General features: G+C 37.5%; 1 protein-coding gene and 1 pseudogene across 2 annotated transcripts in view; one reads left to right on the forward strand and one right to left on the reverse strand.

Annotated features, from left to right (window-relative positions):
- Positions 1-23,893, reverse strand: part of DPP10 (dipeptidyl peptidase like 10) — a 690,622-nt gene that overhangs the window by 360,929 nt on the left and 305,800 nt on the right. The gene's annotated exons all lie outside the window — the stretch shown is intronic.
- LOC103005327 (mitochondrial import inner membrane translocase subunit Tim17-A-like) lies at positions 9,810-11,570 on the forward strand (annotated as a pseudogene).

A 23,893-nucleotide genomic window follows, 5' to 3' on the forward strand; every position in this document is an offset into this window, starting at 1 on the left:
TCATTACCACTATCCATCTCCAGAACCCTGTTTTCATCTTGCAAAACTGAAATTCTATATCCATTAAGCAGTAACTCACTAATCCCTCTTTCTTCAGTCCCTGGCAATCACCATTCTACTTTCTGTCTCTATGATTTCCACTACTCATATAAGGGGGATCATACAGTATTGGTCTTTTTGTGACTGGTTTATTTTACTTAGCATAATGACTTCAAGATTCATTCAAGTTCTAGCTAATGCCAGAGTCTCCTTCCTTTTTAGATAAATAATACTTCATTGCATGTACATAGCATTCATCGGTGGGAACTTGAAATGTTTCCATGTTTTAGCAATTGTGAATAATACTGCTATGAACACAGACGTACAAATATCTTTTCAAGACTCTGCTTGCAATTCTTTTGGTGATATACCCAGAAGTGGAATTTCTGGATCGTACGGTAATTCTATGTTTAATTTTTTAAGGAACCTCCATACTGTTTTCCACAGTGACTGTACAATTTCACATTCCCACTACTAGTGCACAAGGATTCCAATTCCTCCACATCTTTGCCAACTCTCATTATTTTCTGAGTTTGTTTGCTTGCTTGTTTTGTTTTGTTTTGTTTTGTACAGAAACCATCCTAATGCATGTGAGATGATATCGCATTGTGGTTTTGACTTGCATGTCCACGTCCTTAGTGTTTAGTGATTTTGTGCATCTTTTCATGTGCTTATTGACAATTTGTATACCTTAGAAAAGTGTCTACTCAAGTTCTTTGCCCATTTTTGAATCTGGTTGTTTGGTGTTTTTGTGCTTGACTTAGGAGTTCTTTAAACATTCTGGATATCCCTTATCAGATATATGATTTTCAAATATTTTCTCCAATTCTGTGGGCTGCCTATTACTCGGTTGATAGTGTCTTTTGATGTACATTTAAAATTTTTTTCATGAAGCCCAATTTGTCTATTTTTCCTTTTGTTCATCTGTGATTTTGGTATCATACACAAAAAATCATTGCCAAATCCAATGTTGTGAAGATTTTGTACTGTTTTCTTCTAAGACTTTTATAGTGTTAAGTTTTCAATTTAGGTCATGGTTCCATTCTGAGTTATGAACTAGTGTACATCAACATATACATTTACCTAACACCATATATAATTTTTGTATATGGTGTTAGGTAAATGTCCAACTTCAATATTTTGCATGTTGATATCCAGTTTTCCCAGCATCATTTGTCAAAAAAATTGTCCTTTCTCCAATGAATATTTCTGCACTCTTGCCAAAAATCATTTGATCATACATGTTAAGGTTTATTTATGGATTCTCTATTCTATTCCATTGTTATATATGTCTGTCTTTATGCCAGTACTACACTGTTTTGATTACTGTAGCTTTGTAGTAAGTTTTGAAATCAGGAAATTTGAGTCTTCCAAATTTGTTCCCTTGTCCTGGATTCTTTTGGCTATTCATGGTCCCTTTTGATTCCGTATGAAATTTAGGATGGTTTTTTCTCTTCTGCAAAAAACATTGCTGGGATTTTAGTAAGGATTTCATTGAATCTATAGATTACTTTGAGTAGTACTTACCTCTTAATAAGTCTTCCAATCCATAAATATGGTACATCTTTCCATTTATTCATATTTTCTTTAAGGATTCATGCTATTTCTTCTTTAAAGTTTGGTAGAATTGACCATTGAAGCATTTAGATCCAGGGCTTTTCTTTGTTAGGAGATTTTTGATTACTGGTTCAATCTTCTTACTAGTTATAGCTCTATTCAGATTTTTAATTTCTTCATCATTTATTAATGGTAGGTTTTATGTTTCTAGGAATTTATACATTTCATCTAGGTTATCGAATTTGTTGATGTACACTAGTTCATAGTACTCTCTTAAATCCTTTTTTATTTCTGTAGAACCACTAGTAATGTCCCCACTTTCATTTTGATTTTAGTGATTTGAATATTTTCTCTATCTTTCTCTCTATTTCTTTCTAAATAGTCCATCTATTTAAAGGTTTGTCCTTTTTTTTATTCTGACTGTGCCTCGTGGCATGAGGGATCTTGTTTCCCCAACCAGGGATCGAACCCGTGCCCCCTGCAGTGGAAGCATGAAGTCTTAACTACTGGACCGCCAGGGAAATCCCTAAAACTTTGTCCATTTTGTTGATCTTTTTGAAGAATAACTTTTGGTTTCACTGGGGTTTTTTCTACTTTTTTTCTATTATTTATTTTGTTTTTCTCTGCTCTTTTATGATTTCCTTCCTTCTTCTAGCTTTGGGTTTAGTTTTTTCTTCTTTTTCTAGTTCATTAAGTTATAAAATTAGGTTGTTGATCTGAAAGCTTTCTTTTTCCTTAATGTAACTGCTGATATTTATAAACTTCTCCCCTAGCACTGCTTTCACTGCATCCAATATATTTAGAGGCATGCTGTGTTCTCATTTTCATTTATATCTAAGTATATTTTACTTTCCCTTGTGATTTCTGCCTTGATCCATTAATTTTTAAACAGTGTGTTGTCTCATTTCCACAAATTTGTGAATTTTCCAGTGTTTCTTCTGTTATTGATTTTTAACTTTATCCCATTGTGATCAGAGAAGATACTTTATATGATATCTACATTTTAAAATCCACTGAGACTTAATTTGTGACCTAACAAATTTACATTTGTTCTCTTTGAATAGGCCATACTTTTTAAGCCTTTTTAGTTTTTGTTGAAAATTGTTCATTTAAATGTAGTAGTGTGGTAACTCTGGAAACCAGATTCTCCTCCTTCCTCAGGGTTTTCTGTTTTTTTATTTTTTATTTTTTGTTTTTGATTGCTGTAGGCTGTTTCTGTGCTGAAGATCACTGAGGTATAAGCTTATGGGTTTTCAGGTCTTTTTTGATCCTGTGCTTTTCCCTAGGCATGTGTAGTGACTTTCTAATTGCCCTATATATGCAGTTGATTTTAAATGTATCAGTCTTCAATGTCTGGCTCCCGAAAGGAGAAAAAGAATAAAAAGAGGGAGAGGGCAGGGGTGGAAGGTGCTGGCCCTTTAAATATCACTAGAAGTCACTTCAGCCAAAAGGAGAGGACCTTACAACAGTGGGGCTAGGTATAACAACAATGACCACCACCTCTTTCTCTGCACCTCTGTGATCAGAAGCAACAATCAGCAAATAGAACACTGGTCTCCAAAAGAAGATAGGGTGCTTTTTGTCCACTCTGGCTCCTGCAAGCTTCTCCTGGAACATGTGCACTGCCTCCTTTCCCAGGTTGATGTGTGAGGGAGGGGTAACTGGTACTGTACTAAGAGTTGAAATTGACTGTTATCTGCAATTTGCTATCCAAACCCTCCCCTTGGAAGTTATAAACCTTCAACAGACTCCAGAGTTTCAAAAGAGTTATATCAGACAGATTCTGCCAGTACAATTGTTGTCTAGGTAGGGAGATAAATTCCTACCTAGACCCATCTTTGAAGAATCCTTCCCCTGTATTTATGACTTAAATGGTAACACAACTTACTTTAGAAATTAATGAAAATATTAAAAAGGAAATTAAAATTCTATGAGTTCTTGTGATCGTTTGCTTTATGTGTCACCTTGACTGGGCAAAGGGATTCCCAAATAGGTGGTAGAACATTTCTTCTTGGTGTGTCTGTGAGGATGTTTCCAGAAGAGATTAGCATTTGAGAAAGACTGAGTAAAGAAGCTCACTAATGTAGGTGGTAGTATCCATTCAAATGGGGGTCTGAATAGAACAAAAAGGCAAGAGAAGAGTGAATTTGCTCTTTTTGCTTGAGTTGGGGCAATTCTTTTCCTACCCTCAGACGTCAGTGGTCCTGTGGCACTTTGGACTCAGACTGAATGAAACCCATTAGTTTTCCTGGTTCTCCAGCTTGCAGATGAAAGATTGTGGGCCTTCTTGACTTCCATCACTGTATGAGCCAATTTCTATAATAAATTAACCTCCCTCTCTCTCTCTCTCTCTCTCCCTCCCCCTCCTTCCCTCCCTCCCTCTCTCTCCTTCTCCCTCTAGATAGATACATAGATAGATAGAGAGACAGATGTTAGAGAGAGAGAGAGATAGATAGATAGATAGATAGGAAGAAAATTGGTCTTGTATCTCTAGAAAACCCTGACAAAGATAATACAATTAGCTTTTTTTTTTTATATTAAGCATTTTAAATCAGACTGGATAAACTTTTGTATACCAGTTTTAACCCTAATGATAGAAAAGGTTATGCTAGATTCTTTCATATTATTTTTCATTTTTTTAATGGCTGCAAAATATTCCTTTATGCAACATGCATCGAATTATTAAATTTTTATTTCTGTACTGTTGATGATGACATTTCTTTGCAGTAGCAGAAATAGATTCTGAAACTTCATTAAATGTTGTATATCATCAAGATTTCCACCTTCAGATTGTTACCCAAGATTTTGCAGAAATAGAATTTCATAGTATTTGTATTTCTTTTGCATAATTTTTGATTGTTTATAAGTTTAATGTCTGTATTTTAATCGTCATGTTTAAATTTCTTAAAAGTAATACACATTTTTAATGCAGTATTAATAAACTGGAGGTGGAAAGAGTTCCCTGGACCCTGTTTTCTGTAGGATTGATAGAGTTTTTTTAGAGGTATATATCACAACGTGTATATCTTTTAAATAGAAAAGAACAAAGAAATGTTATATTTATCTACAGATAAATCCAATTCCCTTTTATTGAGGGCCCTAGCTCAACTCCTGGCACAGTGCTAGAAAGCTTTCTTGCTTAAGCCTCCTTGCTGGCTGGGAAAAGCACCTGTGGCCCTCAGGTTGGCCCTCTCCCAGCATTTCCCAAAGTGCCACAATTACCACTTTTCAAACACTCATCAGAATTCCCATCAGATTCCCTCAGAATAAGAGATCTCCTCCAAATGTTAGTAAATGAAACCAATTCACAGAAAGATTAAAAGATATGCTGTATTTCAAAATATGCTTCAAAGACTCTAACACAAATTTCACTAAAACTGATCCATCAGCAAAAAGTTATGAGATTGTTAAACAAAGCTAAACATATTTGACTGTTTACATTTACTGTAGTGATATTCAGATATTTTACTATGATGAAATATTTCACAAAACCTCAATTGTGATTATTTCCACCATATTTTTTCTTTTTTTCTAGTAATGGGGGGATATACTAACATTTTATAAAAATGATGGTGCACTACTCTTGGGGCATATTGTGAACTATAATTTGTATTTATTGAAAGAGGTGTATTAGCTCCTTGAAGACACTCCATATTTAATAACTATATTTGTATAAACCAAATTAAACAATTACTAATGTGAGGGGTCTCTATGTTCAAAGGTCATGGTTGAGGTATTGCTGTTTCTTATGCTTCCAGAATCTCTGTGGTTGAATTCCTAAGAAGCCAAATCCATGTGGTCTCTGGTGCCTTTTTTTAATTCCTGCCTCCATGGGTTGAACACATTAGAGCCTGGCTGAGAGGCAAGAGGATACTTATGGCTTCTCACCCTCTTCTCTTTTATATAAAATATTTGCTTTAGTTTTTAGAGCAGCATGGTGTTAAAATTTACAATTTTAAGGAAAGGAAAGTTTTCATTTAAACTTTGAAAGAAATCTAAATGCCCTATTACAATTGAAGGAAGAATTTCACTTTTGTGGTTATGGACATTCAGTGAATAATAGAGTAGTGTGTGTTTATAATTAATAGTTCCTTGTATAATGATGTACCTGATGTTACAAAATATAAAGAATGCTGGATAATGACAGGATTTAGCCATTCCTGGGTTCAAGGACTTAGTATCATTTCAAATCACCCTGAATATCAATTCTACTCCTAACAAAAATTTCAACCCCTATAGACACATCCAAAAGTCCCGGGTTCTTACTGAGCCTGTAGCCCATCAGTAGGATGCTCTCTCTCTTTTGCCCATGATAGTTTTATGACAGAGTCAATGATAGGCCAACCTCTAAACACTGCTAGATAATATTCATATACACAGACACACAGACACACACACACACACACACACACACACACACAGCTGCAGTCCTGTATATAAAGTATCACGGGAAAATGACCATTTTCCATATCTCACAAAAAGAAACAGTACCTGAAACAGCATTAAATAGTTAATTCAGCTTGATAAAATCTTCGCAATCTAAGTAAACATAAAGTTAACTGATTTCTAGAGTGTTGCCTAAAACTGCACTCTTTATGCTCCTACAATATTCTCCATGGCAGTTAGCCAGAGACAACCTTTGGAAGACTGAAAACTCATCCTGGAGCTACTGAAGTTTACTCTTGCCCATTCTGAAAAATTAGCTGATATTGATAACTGTTATAAAAAAAAGTTTACCCCATGAGCCTCATAGGCTGCCAAGAATGTAATTGAGCTGAAATGGAAGGCTGGTATTAAGCTTGTATCTGGTTCTGAGTCAAGGAGCCCTCACTCTTTGACTAGCATCAAGGGAAGCTTCTTTCATTTGGGGAGAACAGATGGAACGATTTGACTATAGTAGAGTTCATTTTGAGAAACTGTTCCAGCTTGTCCAAACTGATGGCAAGTTGGATCGGATTTCAAATAAATAAATAAATATCTGTAGGAGTTGAGGTTACTACCCCTGGCTCAAAAAAATCAGATTAGAAAGTATTTATTAGGTATCTACAATGCATGAGGCATGGTTCCACTCATGATTTTACCAAACATGATGATACAATGTTAATTCTGACACCCCTTTTTCACTAAACAAATGTAACAAAACACAGTATTCTATAATAATTTAAAAATTGTGACACTTTTAGACCATGTTTTCATTTATTATTTTATAATACGATTTTAGTGAAATTCAGCATTTACATACATTCTTAAAATGGAACCTTACGTATATCCTGTTGTCCTGAAAGATACAACTGTCTTCCTGGATGTCATCTCAATTTTCTCTCATGATCTGCTCAAGAGTGGCAAATGTATGCATATGGTCATTTATTTTGAATCTCTTGAAATTTCAACTTAACAATGTACTTCAGCAACAAAATTCAATAAATATTCATTAAGTTTGTACTATATATCAGGAAATACCTGAATTCTATGTGCTAGAGATACAAAACATCCTCACTCATTAAGGAGTTCAGAGTTCAATGGGGGATACAGGCAAATAAAACTATTTCCATACAAAGAGTACAGTACTGTGATTAAGAGTAAAGACTTGTGTTATCAACTAAAGGTAGAAATTAGCCACATGTACTTTAAAACACTAGCCCAAATTGAGATATCCTGTAAGTATAAAATACACACTGCATTTTGAAGACTTCGTATAAAAAATATAAAATACCTCATTTTTAATACTAATTTTTAATACTGTACTGATTATACTTGAAATGTTATTTGGGATATATTGTATTAAACAAAATGTATTAACACAACTAATCTCACCAGTTTCTTTTTACTCTTTCAATGTATTCTTTAGAAAATTTATGAATTTACGTCACATTTGTAACTCAGATTTCTATTGGACAGCGCTGGTTTGTATACTGATGCTAGACCTTTTGTCTTCAAAACTCATTCTATCACGTACTAGCTGTAAGACCTTAGGCAAGTGCTAGTTTGTTTGCTTGTTTTTTGCTTCAGTTTCCTCATGTATAAGAAGAGGCTGATAACAATTATAGTTGTTTACTCAATAGGGTTGTTGGGATAGTAAGTGAATCAAAACATCTAAAAGGTGACTATTATTAAATATGTAAGCATTAAGTAGGCACATAGAAAGAGTACCTATCTCAGGCCAGAAGAAGTAAACTCAAAGAAGAATTCCAAAAAGAAAAAAAAAATAATAATGGTTTCACTAAACCTTCAAAGAATGTCAGAAAGCTATTCCATTGTAATAGGAGGATAAGAGTATTTCCAAGAATAGGGACAACAATAAAGTCATAATACTTGAAAGAACCAAGGTCCATTCCAGGAACTGAAAGTGGTTTTCAACGGGTAGGACTGCAGACTTCTTTGAAGCAATGGTGGGAAGAGAGACTGAAGAGGTGAGAAAAGCCAGGTAACTACACTGCCCAATACTATTTTAAAGAATTTATGAAATTAGGAATTCCCTCTATAAAATTAACCATATTGTTTTAGGAGAGTCAAAGGAGATACACAAAGAGAAGAAATGAAATGGGAATAAGTGATGTCATGAAGGAGATTACTAAGATATTAATAAAAGAATTTCTGAGTAGTAAGGCATATTACTTCCCCATTCTAACCCTTAAGGCAGAATGCTTTTGATAGCTATCCTTTTCTACTAATTGAGCCTATTAAGCCAACAAGCCTCTAAAGCTTGTACTCATTTAATACACCCGCTGTAAGCTAGGTTATGAAAATAAATTCTGGATTTTGTAAATTGGGCATGCCCACCAAAATAAGTATTAATGCTCAGATTCTATTACGGTAATGGATAGACACCAACACTCATAGGTTCTTTATAACTTATAAGGACAAAACAGAGTCAGAGAGAGCTACCTCCCAGGTGAAAGAGAAAAAGTTGAAAGCTGTCAGGAAAAGGTTCCTTTTGCATTAGAGGTATAGGTAGTGTTAAAAGGTAAACTGAGGCACATAAAATTTTTTCAAAGGTTTATTTATGCAAGCCGATGCAAACTGGACAGCACCAAACCAAAAATGGTTAGGAGCTCCCTGATGACAGAAGCTAGGGAAAAGGTTTTCATAGAGAAGGTGCAGAAGAAAAACAAACACGTTATTCGATTGGCTATACTTAAGCAGTTGCCCTGTTTGGAAAAGAGGGCTACTTGTGATCGGTTGTTCTTTTGGGGTTTTTTTCGGATTCTGGTGCACTGATTCTGGCTTAGGTTTTGGTTTGCTTAGTAGGCTGCCGAGGCATTAGAGCCACCTCAGGCTAACAGCCTCCTTGTTTAATTAATTTTATTGTAGTTACAATGATATATCATAAGGGCATTAAAATAATAAGAAAGGAGGCTCTTCTGGAAGGAATTATGGTGGATTAAATTTTAAATATGTTGAATAAGGTAACATTATCAAAAGTGAAATGAACAAACATATGTATATATACTATATACTAAATTTGTGATAGGATAACCTATAACAATTAGCAACCAGCAATAGTATCTGAAATAGCTTTTAACTTTGATTGCATCACTTTGTTTTCTCCCTTAGTAAGATTCACTGCTTCGTCCTCAATGTCTTAAACAGCTAGATACAAACAGCAGGGCTATGCCAACATTCTACGACAGTACCAAAGTGCACATTTCCAGTTGATGATATCACAGTAGGTACACACCCTAAATATCTCTCGGTAGTGTGTTATTAGCATATGTCTCAAAGTTTGCTATGTCCACCTCTTTGTCACACCCCATCACAGTGTTGAATGTGTCACTGGAAGACCAGCAGTTCTGCCCTTATGTAAGGAACACTCTGTCTCTCATGACAGTAGTGTCGTCCAGTACAGTCTCATTAACAGACTATATTTATCAGTCATTCATGGCTCAACATTACAAACTCCTTCCACGTATGTGTTTTCTTTATGTAAAAAAATGGTACTTAGCGTCCTTCAGGTTTAGAAATTAATGACACTATCAATATTAATTTTGAAAAGAATAAAATTTTAGCTAAGACTGAGATGCATCTTCAGATGAGTGAGAACTAAAAAGGAAAGAAAAATGTTACAGTAAGTAAATATTACACTAAATCATCTCTAATATTATTTCAGGACTTAAGCTCCTAGGGGGCTATATTTTTACTGACCATTTATTAAATTGCAAACCTAACTGAGACTGTTTGGAGAAGAGAGCGTGGAAAACCACATTTTGAAAACAATGAGTGATATCAAGAAGGAAGTAGAAATGGCCTCAGTGTTGGGAGAACGTATCAGGGAAATGCTCAAGCAAACAGTGATGGAACGTGACAGAGCTATTAAAATCCAAATCCACACAAACATACGAATTGTTTCTCATCTGGACACAGCTTCTTCTTCTACTCTGAACTTCAATTACAATGAATGGGCTTCAACCCTCTCAACTGGTGCCCAGTGAGAGAGGCATGTTTATGCTCTCAAACGTTTGGGCCATCCACTTGTTCATATGCTATGGTTTGATGCCCACGTTTCTTTCTGTGCCATGAAATCCTGGTCCAGGATGAAACTGGAAAAAGATGGTGCAGTGACAGGATGATAAATGAGGTTCACCACGATGAAAGGTTGGGTTGTCCTCTTGTATTCTTGGCAACAGAAACAGATTTACCAACACGTCTGCCCCAAAACACATGCTTCTATAAAGTTTTAAAATCAAGCAGCTAAGGGAATTCTCTGGCAGTCCAGTGGTTAAGACTCTGAGCTTTCACTGCTGAGGGCACGGGTTCAATCCCTGGTTGGGGAACTAAGATCCTGCTAACTGCACAGTGCGGCCGAAAAATTTAAAAATTTAATAAAATAAAATCAAGCAGCTAATAACCACATTATATCAAAGGACTAACAGGCAAATCCTCTCTTTTTGTTTGTGCATAGATACCCAAATTCAAAGTTCTTCTTTAGGATGGGGGACTTGTATAGATAAGGATTCTGTTTGTTTGTTGCAATGCTAAACAAATTCATATTCTGAAAATTCCAAATTAAAGTACACATTAGGGTGCAACAATTCTGTTCAGTGAGGGTTCTTTCCCTTCAAACAAGATTTGTCACATTTTAAAATTGAATTTATCCAATGCATATAAAATGCAATAAAATGTACAGACCTTAACTGATATCTAAAAGTTTAAGAATCTGTCTTTTAAGTAAAACCTAGAGCTAACTTTTCTTTAAAAGTAATTTCAGTGTGATTGTAGAACTTTTGAAAGGATATTAATTCTTTGAACGGAGATAAAATTAAAGTCAAAAAGGTTTTAGTCACAGTAATAGAGAGGCAGCACCTTCTAACTAGCAGACCTTTAAAACTGACTATGGGCTAAAATCACAAAGTACAAAACAGCAACCAGTAAATCTGTCATGTGGTTTCTTCATCTCAGTCAGATACCAAATTGTCATCTAAAATTTAATCAACAATGTCCTTAGATTAAACTGAATTTGAAAAATTATTTTGACCATGGAGTCAAGGTACAAGAGTATGTGTGCGAATTTTGGATGACTGCGGTGGGGCCTTTAAGATGAGAACCATAGGTGATGGTAATCAAAGGGTTTTGCAGTTCTCCAGTGGGAGTAAACCACAGACTAGGAAGGAGTTTAACAGCTATTAAGACCAGGGCTCTGCAGTTGAGAGGTAGCTTTGCTGTTTCGGGAAGGTCTGTTTTCCATGACTGACTGCAGTGTGGTTCAAGTCAGAGGGAAAGAAGATCCCTGGAAGTCCATCATGAGCGGTGCCTTAACAGGAGCCATACTGGCAGCAAGAAACAGACCAGTGGCCATGGCTGGGTCAGCTGCGATGGGTGGCATTCTCTGAGCTTTAATTGAAGGAGCTGGTGTCTCCTTGACAAGATCTGCCTCTGCCCAATTTCCCAATTATCCTCCATTTGCTGAAGACCCCTTGCAGTGGCCTTCAGCCCAGTTACCACCCTCACCTTTTGGAGACTATGGACAATATCAATAGGACTTCTTTCCCAGGATTTCTTTAACGGAATGAGGAAAGGATTTCAGACTGTTTTTCAAACCACAGGTGGGACAACTATGGCCAAACAGACTATGAGGAGACATTTAGCATCTTCTTCTATTTAAAGGAACATGGGGGTGGGGGTTCCTAAAAGATAATACATTTATTTATTCATACTTGGATTGCATTTGTGATGAAATAAATGTCTAAAATCTTTCAAAGGAAATACAATAAGTGCTAGGAAGATGAAGGACCTAATGGCAAGCAGCAATGAAGCATGACCATCATTTCCCTGTGGACTCCTCTGCCCGGTTTTCTTCTGTTAGTCAAACAATAAAAAAAACTCCTGGACATTGCTCTTTAAAAAAAACACAAAAAAACAAACTTACTTTAGAATAATTTTAATTTGAAAATAGATTTAGTCTTTCCTTACGCCCTTCTAATTTAAAACAAAATAAGTTTATATTTCTTTTTTCTTTAGATAATTTTCTTGATTCTCCTCCTCCTTTAAATTCTTCCAACATCCACTGAGCAGAACTGGAACACAGCATTCAGATAAGGCCCTGATTCTGCTGTCTCAGTTTATGTTTATAATCTCTCCTGATTGCTAAGGGTTACAATCTTTGTTTCACAAGGCTCTGCCTGGGTACAAATTGTTCTACATAATGACACTTAACTACAGAAGTCAAAAGTAAACACTCAAGTGCCATTATTCAATAATAATTTTTAGGGCTTCCCTGGTGGCGCAGTGGTTGAGAATCTGCCTGCTAATGCAGGGGACACGGGTTCGAGCCCTGGTCTGGGAAGATCCCACATGCCACGGAGCAGCTGGGCCCGTGAGCCACAACTACTGAGCCTGCGCGTCTGGAGCCTGTGCCCCGCAACGGGAGGGGCCGCGATAGTGAAAGGCCCGCGCACCGCGATGAAGAGCGGCCCCCGCACCGCGATGAAGAGTGGCCCCCACTTACCGCAACTAGAGAAAGCCCTCGCACGAACCGAAGACCCAACACAGCCAAAAATAAATAAATAAATAAATAAAGTAGCTATACAATTAAAAAAAATAATAATAATAATAATAATAATTTTTAAAATTGCATTAAAAATGTCTTGTGTTCTTCAGTTTGCCACATTAAAATGCAGGCAGTCCAGTTCAATAAATCCCAGAAGAATAGTGAGTATCAGAATCTAGTCACGGTAGAGGGACGTGCACTCACTCCCTCTTGCAAGAGCAGCAGAATCAGAACTAACTGCTGAACAATCACTGACAGGAAGACACTTGAACTCACCAAAAAAGATACCCCACATACAAAGACAAAGGAGAAGCCACAATGAGATGGTAGGAGGGGCGCAATCACAATAAAATCAAATTCCATAACCGCTGGGTGGGTGACTCACAAAGTGAAGAACACTTATACCACAGAAGTCCACCCACTGGAGTGAAGGTTCTGAGCCCTATGTCAGGCTTCCCAACCTGGGGGTCCAGCAATGGGAGAAGGAGTTACCAGAGAATCAGACTTTGAAGGCTAGTGGGATTTGATTGCAGGACTTTGACAGGAGAGGGGGAAACAGAGATTCCATGCTTGGAAGGCACACACAAAGTAGTGTGCACATCAGGACCCAAGGGAAGGAGCAGTGACCCCCTAGAAGACTGAACCAGATGTACCTGCTGGTGTTGAAGGGTCTCCTGCAGAGGTGGGGGGCAGATGTGGCTCACGGTGGGGACAAGGACACTGGCAGCAGAAGTTCTGGGAAGTACTCCTTGGCATGAGCCCTCCTGAGTCCACCATTAGCCCCAGCAAAGAGCCTGTACACTCATGCCAAACAACCAGTAGGAAGGGAACTCAGCCTCACCCAGCAAACACATTAAAGTTTTACCGAGCTCTGCCCGCCAGAGCAACAGCCAGCTCTACCCACCACCAGTCCCTCACATCAGGAAGCTTGCACAAGCCTCTTATATAGCCTCATCCACCAGAGGGCAGGCAGCAGAAGAAAGAAGAACTACAATCCTGCAGCCTGTGGAACGAAAACCACATTCACAGAAAGACAGACAAAATGAAAAGTCAAAGGAATATGTACCAGGTGAAAGAGCGAGATAAAACCCCAGAAAAACAACTAAAAGAAGTGGAGATAGGCAACATTCCAGAAAAAGAATTCAGAATAATGATAGTGAAGATGATCCAGGACCTCGGAAAAAGAATGGAGGCCAAGATCGAGAAGATGCAAGATATGTTTAACAAAGACCTAGAAGACTTAAAGAACAAATAAACAGAGATGAACAGTACAATAACTGCAATGAAAAATACACTAGATGGAATCAATAGCAGAATAACTGAGGCAGAAGAACGGATAAGTGACCTGGAAGACAGAATGGTGGAAATCACTGCTGTGGAACAGAATAAAGAAAAAAGAATGAAAAGAAATGAAAACAGCCTAAGAGACCTCTGGGACAACATTAAATGCACCAACATTCACATTATAGGGGACCCAGAAGGAGAAGAGAGAGAAAGGACCCAAGAAAATATTTGAACAGATTATAGTTGAAAACTTCTCTAGCATGGGAAAGGAAATAGCCACCCAAGTCCAGGAAGCACAGAGAGTCCCAGGCAGGACAAACCCAAGGAGAAACACGCCAAGACACACAGTAATCAAATTGACAAAAATTAAAGACAAAGAAAAATTTTAAAAGCAACAAGGGAAAAATTACAAATAACATACAAGAGGTGTCCCATAAGGTTAACAGCTTATTTCTCAGCAGAATCTCTACAAGCCAGAAGGGAGTGGCATGATATATTTAAAGTGATGAAAGGGAAGAACCTACAACCAATATTACTCTAGCCGGCAAGGATCTCATTCAGATTCGATAGAGAAATCAAAAGCTTTACAGAGGAGTGAAAGCTAAGAGAATTCAGTACCACCAAACCGGCTCTACAACAAATGCTAAAAGAACTTCTCTAACTGGGAAACACAAGAGAAGAAAAAGGCCTACAAAAACAAACCCAAAACAATTAAGAAAATGGTAATAGGAACATACATATCGATAATTACCTTAAATGTGAATGGATTAAATGCTCCAACCAAAAGACGCAGGCTTGCTGAACAGATACAAAAACAGGACCCATATTTATGCTGTCTACAAGAGACCCACTTCAGACCTAGGGACACATGCAGACTGAAAGTGAGGGGATGGAAAAAGATATTCCATGCAAATGGAAATCAAAAGAAAGCTGGAGTAGCAATACTCATACCAGATAAAATAGACTTTGAAATAAAGAATGTTACAAGAGACAAGGACGGACACTATGTAATGATCAAGGGATCAATCCAAGAAGAAGATATAACAATTATAAATATACATCCACCCAACATTGGAGAACTTCAATGCATAAGGCAAATGCTAACAACTATAAAAGAGGAAATTGACAGTAACACAATAATAGTGGGGGACTTTAACACCTCACTTACACCAATGGACAGATCATCCAGACAGAAAATTAATAAGGAAACACAAGCTTTAAATGACACAAGCTTTAAATGACAGAAAATTAATAAAGAAACACAAGCTTTAAATGACACAATAGACCATATAGATTTAATTGATATTTATAGGACATTCCATCCAGAAATAGCAGATTACACCTTCTTCTCAAGTGTGCATGGAACATTCTCCAGGATAGATAACACCTTGGGTCACAAATCAAGCCTCAGTAAATTTAAGAAAATTGAAATCATATCAAGCATCTTTTCCGACCACAACACTATGAGATTAGAAATAAATTACAGGGAAAAAAACGTAAAAAACACAAACACATGGTGGATAAACAATGCGTTACAAAATAACCAAGAGATCACGGAAGAAATCAAACAGGAAATAAAAAAATACCTAGAGACAAATGACAGCAAAAACACGACGATCCAAAACCTATGGGAGGCAGCAAAAGCAGTTCTAAGAGGGAAGTTTATAGCAATACCATCCTACCTTAAGAAACAAGAAAAATCTCAAATAAGCAATCTAACCTTACACTTAAAGGAACTAGAGAAAGAAGAACAAACAAAACCCAAAGTTAGTAGAAGGAAAGAAATCATAAATATCACAGCAGAAATAAAAGAAATAGAAAGAAAGAATAGCAAAGATCCAAAAAACTAAAAGCTGATTCTTTAATAAGATAAACAAAATTGATAAACCTTTAGCCAGACTCATCAAGGAAAAGAGGGAGAGGACTCAAATCAATAAAATTGGAAATGATAAAGGAGAAGTTACTACGGACACTGCACAAATACAAAGCATCATAAGAGAATACTACAAGCAACTCTATGCCAAGAAAATGAACAACATGGAAGAAATGGACAAATTCTTAGAAAGGTATAACCTTCCAAGACTGAACCAGGAAGAAATAGAAAATATGAACTGACCAATCACAAGTAATGAAACTGTGATTAAAAATCTTCAAACAAACAAAAGTCCAGGACCAGATAGCTTCACAGGTGAATTGTCAAACATTTAGAGAAGAGCTGACACCCATCCTTCTCAAACTCTTCCAAAAAATTGCAGAGGAAGGAACACTCCCAAACTCATTCTATGAGGCCACCATCACCCTGATACCAAAACCAGACGAAGATACTAAAAAAGAGAAAATTACAGACCAATATTACTGATGAACATAGATACAAAAATCCTCAATAAAATACTAGCAAACAGAATCCAACAACACATTAAAAGGATCATACAACATGATCAAGTGGGATTTATCCGAGGGATGCAAGGATTCTTCAATATATGCAAATCCATCAATGTGATACACCATATTAACAAACTGAAAAATAAAAACCATATAATCATCTCAACAGATGCAGAAAAAGCTTTTGACAAAATTCAACACTGATTTATGATAAAAACTCTCCAGAAAGTGGGCATAGAGGGAACCTACCTCAATATACTAAAGGCCATATACGACAAACCCACAGCAAACATCATTCTCAATGGTGAAAAACTGAAAGCATTTCTTCTAATATCAGGAATAAGAGAAGGATGTCCAATCTCACCACTACTATGCAACATAGTTTTGGAAGTCCTAACCACAGCAATCAGAGAAGTAAGAGAAATAAAAGGAATACAAATTGGAAAAGAAGAATTACAATTGTCACTGTTTGCAGATGACATGATACTATACATAGAGAATCCTAAAGATGCTACCAGAAAACTACTAGAGCTAATCAATGAATTTGGTAAAGTTACAGGATACAAAATGAATGCACAGAAATCTCTTGCATTCCTATACACTAACAATGAAAGATCAGAGGGGAAATTAAGAAAACAATCTCATTTACCACTGCAACAAAAAGAATAATATACCTAGGAATAAACCTACCTAAGGAGGTAAAAGACCTATACTCAGAAAAGTATAAGACACTGATGAAAGAAATCAAAGATGAAAAAACAGATGGAGAGATATACCATGTTCTTGGATTGGAAGAATCAATATTGTGAAAATGACTATATTACCCAAAACAATCTACAGATTCAATGCAATCCCTATCAAATTACCAGTGGCATTTTTTACAGAACTAGAACAAAAAATCTTAAAATTTGTATGGAGACACAAAAGACCCTGAATAGCCAAAGCAGTCTTGAGGGAAAAAAACGGAGCTGGAGGAATCAGACTCCCTGACTTCAGACTATACTACAAAGCTACAGTAATCAAGACAATATGGTACTGGCAGAAAAACAGACATACAGATCAATGGAACAGGATAGAAAGGCCAGAGATAAACCCACGCACATATGGTCAACTAATCTATGACAAAGGAGGCAAGGATATACAATGGAGAAAAGACAGTCTCTTCAATAAGTGGTGCTGGGAAAACTGGACAGCTACATGTAAAAGAATGAAATTAGAACACTTCCTAACACCATACACAAAAATAAACTCAAAATGGATTAAAGACCTAAATGTAAGACTGGACACTAAAACTCTTAGAGGAAAACATAGGAAGAACACTCTTTGACATAAATCACAGCAAGATTTTTGGACCCACCTCCTAGAGTAATGGAAATAAAAACAAAAATAAACAAATGGGACCTAATGAAACTTAAAAGCTTTTGCACAGCAATGGAAACTATAAACAAGATGAAAAGACAACCCTCAGAATGGGAGAAAATAGTTGCAAACGAATCAACGGACAAAGCATTAATCTCCAAAATATATAAACAGCTCATTCAGCTCAATATTAAAAAAACAAACAACCCCATCCAAAAATGGGCAGGAGACCTAAACAGACATTTCTCCAAAGAAGACATACAGATGGCCAAGAGCCACATGAAAGGCTGCTCAACATCACTCATTATTAGAGAAATGAAAATCAAAACTACGATGAGGTATCACCTCACCCGGTTAGAACGGGCATCATCAGAAAATCTACAAACAACAAATGCTGGAGAGGGTGTGGAGAAAATGGAACCCTCTTGCACTGTCGGTGGGAATGTAAACTGATACAGCCACTATGGAGAACAGTATGGAGGTTCCTTAAAAAACTAAAAATAGAACTACCATATGACCCAGCAATCCCACTACTGGGCATATACCCAGAGAAAACCATAATTCAAAAAGACACATGCACCCCAATGTTCATTGCAGCACTATTTACAATAGGCAGGTCATGGAAGCAAACTAAATACCCATCGACAGACAAATGGATAAAGAAGGTGTGGTACATATATACAATGGAATACTACTCAGTCATTAAAAAGAACGAAATTGGGTCATTTGTAGAGACATGGGTGGACCTAGAGACTGTCATACAGAGTGAAGTAAGTCAGAAAGAGAAAAACAAATACCGTACATTAACACATATATGTGGAATCTAGAAAAATGCTACAAATGAACAGCTTTGTAAGGTAGAAATAGACACACAGATGTAGAGAACAAACATATGGACACCAAGTGGGGAAAGCAGGGGGTGGGTGGTGGGATGAATTGGGAGATTGGGATTGACATATATACACTAATATGTATAAAATAGATAACTAATAAGAACCTGCTGCATAAAAATTAAATTTAAAAATGTCAAATCAAAAATAAAATAATAATCCTTAGGCCAATTATAAAATATATAGATTTGAATGCCAGTTGAAGAACAGATGTCAAAATCAACAAAGCACAGTGCGGTAGGCACTTCAACAAATGCTCTCAATGATTCCCACCTCCCGGTGTACATGACATCATGTAACGCCCTGTTCTTGAGTGTGAACTAGACCTAGAGATTGTGAGTCTCTAGGTCTAGTTCACACTCAAGAACAGGGCACTAAAATATGGCAAAATATGGCAAAAGTGATATTATTTCTGAGATTAAGATTAAAAAATTCAGTGGCTTCCATCTAAAAAATAGATAAATTAAATAAAATAAAAAGAGTCTAGTCTCTCCTGATTTTTTAATTTATTTCATCTGTGATTAGGTTTGCTTTTTGTGGGCATATTATGAATGTGTGCCTGAGCGTGTGTGTATTTATACTTTATCTTCATTGCCACCAATGCTTTTATACTTCTACTTTTCTTCTTTAGCATCAACTTAAATTTTCCCTAGGCTTTCCAAGTTTCTGAGGAAATTTCAACCTTTTATAACAAAGGTAGATACCTCCTCAGGATAATAATTGAAATTTAAGAAAATGGATGGTGAAGAGAAGTAAACTGTAATCAACATTCCCCCTATGGGCCAGGTACTTTCCATATATAGGTCATCTCTTTAACATCACAACCTTTCTTAGGAAGATAATATTATCACCATTCTATTGATCAGGAAACAAACCTACAGAGATCTAGTAACCTGCCCTTAGTTATACTGATAATTAATGAAGAAACCAACATTGAACTAGATTTCTGACAAGAATATCTATGCTTTAGTGTTGCATTATAATGTTTCAAGCTTCTGTATAAATTAGTAAATATATAAATAGTTAGAAAGCCAAATTTTAGAAAACTAAGGTTTAAGTATATAGCCTTTTCAATTTTTCACAAATATAATACTATTTATATTATTCTATCATCTCAAATGTTAATTTCACTATAAAAATTATTAGCAGTATAGATGGGACTACTTTAAGTTTATTACAGGGGGGACTTCCCTGGTGGTCCAGTGGTTAAGACTCCATGCTTCCATTACAGGGGGCATGGGTTCAATTCCTGGTCAGGGAACTTAGATCCCACGTGCCGCAGGGCAGCCAAAAAAAGAAAAAGAAAACAATCACACCTAAAAAATAATAACAATAAATTCTAAATTAAAAAGTCTATTATAGAAAGGAACTTTGGCAACAATCTTCAAAAACTGAAATAACTTAAATTTCTTTATTATTGATACATCAAATAAGAGTGGATGTTTAGTATCATTTGGGAAATATTAATATTCCTAGACATATTCTATTTAGAAAAAAATGTTTCCATTAAATATTTATCAATCTCTGTTCTGAAGAATACTAGCTCTGCAAAATGTAACTTGGTGCTCCAAATGATGGGTTTCATGATCATAAAAGTTCAGGATCACTGCATTATAATTCTAATCTTAGACATTTCAAAATGAATTTTAAAGAAACTGAAAATTTCCTGATAGACAAAGATCTGTATGGATTACTATTTCCACATTAGCTTGTAATGCACAGGTCTATTATTTTTTTAGAGGAAGAAAATAATTCAATCTGGGAGTTGCAGATGAACATCTTGGTGATATTCATCCCAAACAATGTTTTTCATACTTTTAAATTAGCAGTTATTTAAATAGTTAGCAAAGGTGAATTTTTTAAAAATAAGGTTAACCATAGTTACCAATAATGGAATTTTGCATCAAGTCTCTTAAGGAGCAAATTAAATATGAAATAAACTAAATGGAGAAACCATAGTGTTTGATTCATGGCAAACTCAAAACCTATGAATATATCAACTAAATAACCAAAATGTTCTGCTCATTGTTTCACACTTCCCATTTCAATACATTTAGCATTTCCTCAAATCTTAAAACATAATTTCCCATAGTTGAGCAAGAATATTCAACTATTGTCATTAACCCTTATATTATATACACTAACATTTTAACACAGGACAATTGATTTCAATAGCTTTTGTTCCCCTCAGTGTGGAAAATTTACTAGATCTTTTCAAATGTGGCATTTCCACTTCCTTTATCTGTTCTCATTTTTAGTCATATTTTAATATATAGTTTTATTGCAAAGTTCACATTGCTCAAGAAGATAACCATATTCTTTAAAGAAATAATCAACAGCATTATTTGCAGAGCTAAAGGAGTTAACTGCTGAATTTATGAATGCATGTTACTGCAACCTAGAAAGAGTCAAGTGCAATTTCTTTTATACATGACAGGGAAAAGGTACAGCAAATATTAAGCAAAATCTATTAAATTTATATGTATATTTTTTTCCTTGGATCTTTTCTCCTCTAAGATGGGGCCAAAAACATTGTTCCCAGGTGTACTGCATTGGTGACTTGTCCTCTTGAGAAGTATAAAAGGATAACTAGAGCACGGGATGGTTCAAGAGAAGACCACAGAGTGCTTAGTAAGGTGGTGGGTAGGAGCACATACATACCTTTTCCCCTTGAGATTGTGAAAAATAACACCTGTGCACTGATCAACACTGCCTTTAGACACAGGCCACTTTAACCCCTGCACTTTGTTGGACTCTCTATCCCTCTTCAAGCCACACTCCCACTCAAGGGGCAAGGAATCCATACGGCCAAGGGGATGCCATAGTTATCTATTGGTAATATACACATCTGGAGTTCATACTTGCCCAGGACTCTAGAAATTTTTACCTAATCCCTATTCCAGAGCCTGCGAGAGTTCATTCCTTGGGTCTTTCCTCCTTAGGATTGATTAAACTACCTGTGTGGACATCTCTGGGACTGACAAATAGCAGGGGATAACTGTTTGTAGGAGCACGTAAACATTCTCCACATACAGGCTGGGGTATCCACACATATTTGTTTGAGGCTCCTCAAGGCACTAAGGAAACAGGTTGGACACAGGGCCAGATGCCAGGTGCTGGTTCTCCTGTGCCACGGAGACTTGGTGCAGAAATCTAGAGTCAGATAATTCTCAATTCAAGCCTGACTTTCCAGATGGTTAGAGAGATATCTTTGCCCAGGTAGCAGGTTGGACTGTATTTTATTTAACAGTCCATTAGCATCTCTCTTTCTATTCTTAGTCTGATCCCAAAGACATTATGACTGGTCCTGTTCTGATTGGAACCATGTACAAGCCTCTGTGTCCTTGTCTTTTGAAGTAAAAGGCTGACACAAGAGTTAATGAGGGAAACGTGAAGATGGAGAAACAAAGAATAGATGTTGGGCTGGGGAACGGGTAACAATTTAGACTATAAACCCACCACATAGCAGAATCACCAAACTCACAGTTCCCTGAAAGGTATAGATAAAGGCCTGACACAGATTCCTAAGTTGTTTTTATAGGAAGTAGATCCCCACCAGATGAAAACTGCTGACCACAAGCACATAGACCCTAGACTGGTTGGAAGCAGAAGGTTGATGATGCTGTCTCCCAATTACCTCACCACCAACCAATCAGAAGAATGTCCATGAGCTGATCATGCCCTGCTCCTTGAACCATTACTATGATACTCCTCACTACCCCCTCCAGGGCAGGACACACATTCTTGAGGGCATTAGCCCACTGTGGCCCCCTGTGCCTGGCAAAGTAATAAAGCTATTCTTTTCTGCTTCGCCCAAAACTCTGTCTCCAAGATTCAATTCGGTGCTGGTGTACAGAGGCCAGGATTCAGCAATATGATCACAGCACTCTGGTTAATGAGAAGAGCCACATTGTATCATGTGACTCATTGGAGAGGAATGTGAGTAGAACTGGACAGGCAAAGTGCCCTGGAGGTTTAACAGTGAGGACCTGATGGAAGCTGAAGTCATGACTCAGGAACTCTGTAGAATCATCATTAGTCAAGGGCAGGCTGAGCAGAAAAGAGAACACCACAAGTTTCTATTCAATGCAGTTGGGTGAGGTCAATCTGGGCTCTACCAGTTTAGGAACTCAGCCATTAAGATCAACAGAGAGAGCAGCAACCACAGGGAAATAGCATAAAAACGTCTGAGTCCAGAGATGCCAGAGGGCATTACAATGCGTGAATATTATCTTAGCAGCATGAGGTTAGGAAATCAACTCTTCCCCAGATGCCATTATATGGTGAGAATCAACAGATGGGGTCTAGCTATGAGACTGAGCATGTTTGACGATGGGAGTCAGCATTACCTAAAGGGAAGCTGAATCTAGTGCATTATATGTTAATGCAGTAGATTAGACACAAATAGACCAAAATAAAGTACGTTTTCCCACTACACGGAGGTGATGACTCACAAGGATGACCAAATCAGTTAAAGGAAAAAAAAATTACGTTTTCTCTGTATATTTAAAGAGAAGTATTAACAATTTTGTGATATCACTGCTCATGGATAAATATTTGTTTAGAAATCACTCTTACACTGAAGGAGCTTCAAGATGGCGGAAGAGTAAGACGCGGAGATCACCTTCCTCCCCACAAATACACCAGAAATACATCTACATGTGGAACACCTCCTACAGAACACCTACTGAACGCTGGCAGAAGACCTCAGACCTCCCAAAAGGCAAGAAACTCCCCACGTACCTGGGTAGGGCAAAAGAAAAAAGAAATAACAGAGACAAAAGAATAGGGACGGGACCTGCACCAGTGGGAGGGAGCCGTGAAGGAGGAAAGGTTTCCACACACTAGGAGCCCCTTCGCGGGCGGAGACTGCGGGGGGCGGAGGGGGGAAGCTTCGGAGCCACGGAGGAGAGCGCAGCCACAGAGGTGCGGAGGGCAAAGCGGAGAGGTTCCCGCACAGAGGCTCGGCGCCGAGCAGCACTCACCAGCCCGAGAGGCTTGTCTGCTCAGCCGCCGGGGTGGGCGGAGCTGGGAGCTGAGGCTCGGGCTTCGGTCGGATCCCAGGGAGAGGCCTGGGGTTGGCGGCGTGAACACAGCCTGAAGGGGTTAGCGCACCACAGCTAGCCGGGAGGGAGTCCGGGAAAAGTCTGCAGCTGCCGAAGAGGCAAGAGACTTTTTCTTACCTCTTTGTTTCCCGATGCGCGAGGAGAGGGTATTAAGACCGCCTCTTAAAGGAGCCCCACAGACAGGCGTGAGCCATGGCGATCAGAGCGGACCCCAGAGACGGGCGTGAGACGCTAAGGCTGCTGCTGCCGCCACGAAAAAGCCTGTGTGTGAGCACAGCTCACTCTCCACACCGCCCCTCCCGGGAGCCTGTGCAGCCCTCCACAGCCAGGCT

This window comes from Balaenoptera acutorostrata, chromosome 8 (assembly GCF_949987535.1).
Source record: "Balaenoptera acutorostrata chromosome 8, mBalAcu1.1, whole genome shotgun sequence".
In the NCBI taxonomy this organism is placed as follows: Eukaryota; Metazoa; Chordata; class Mammalia; order Artiodactyla; family Balaenopteridae; genus Balaenoptera; species Balaenoptera acutorostrata.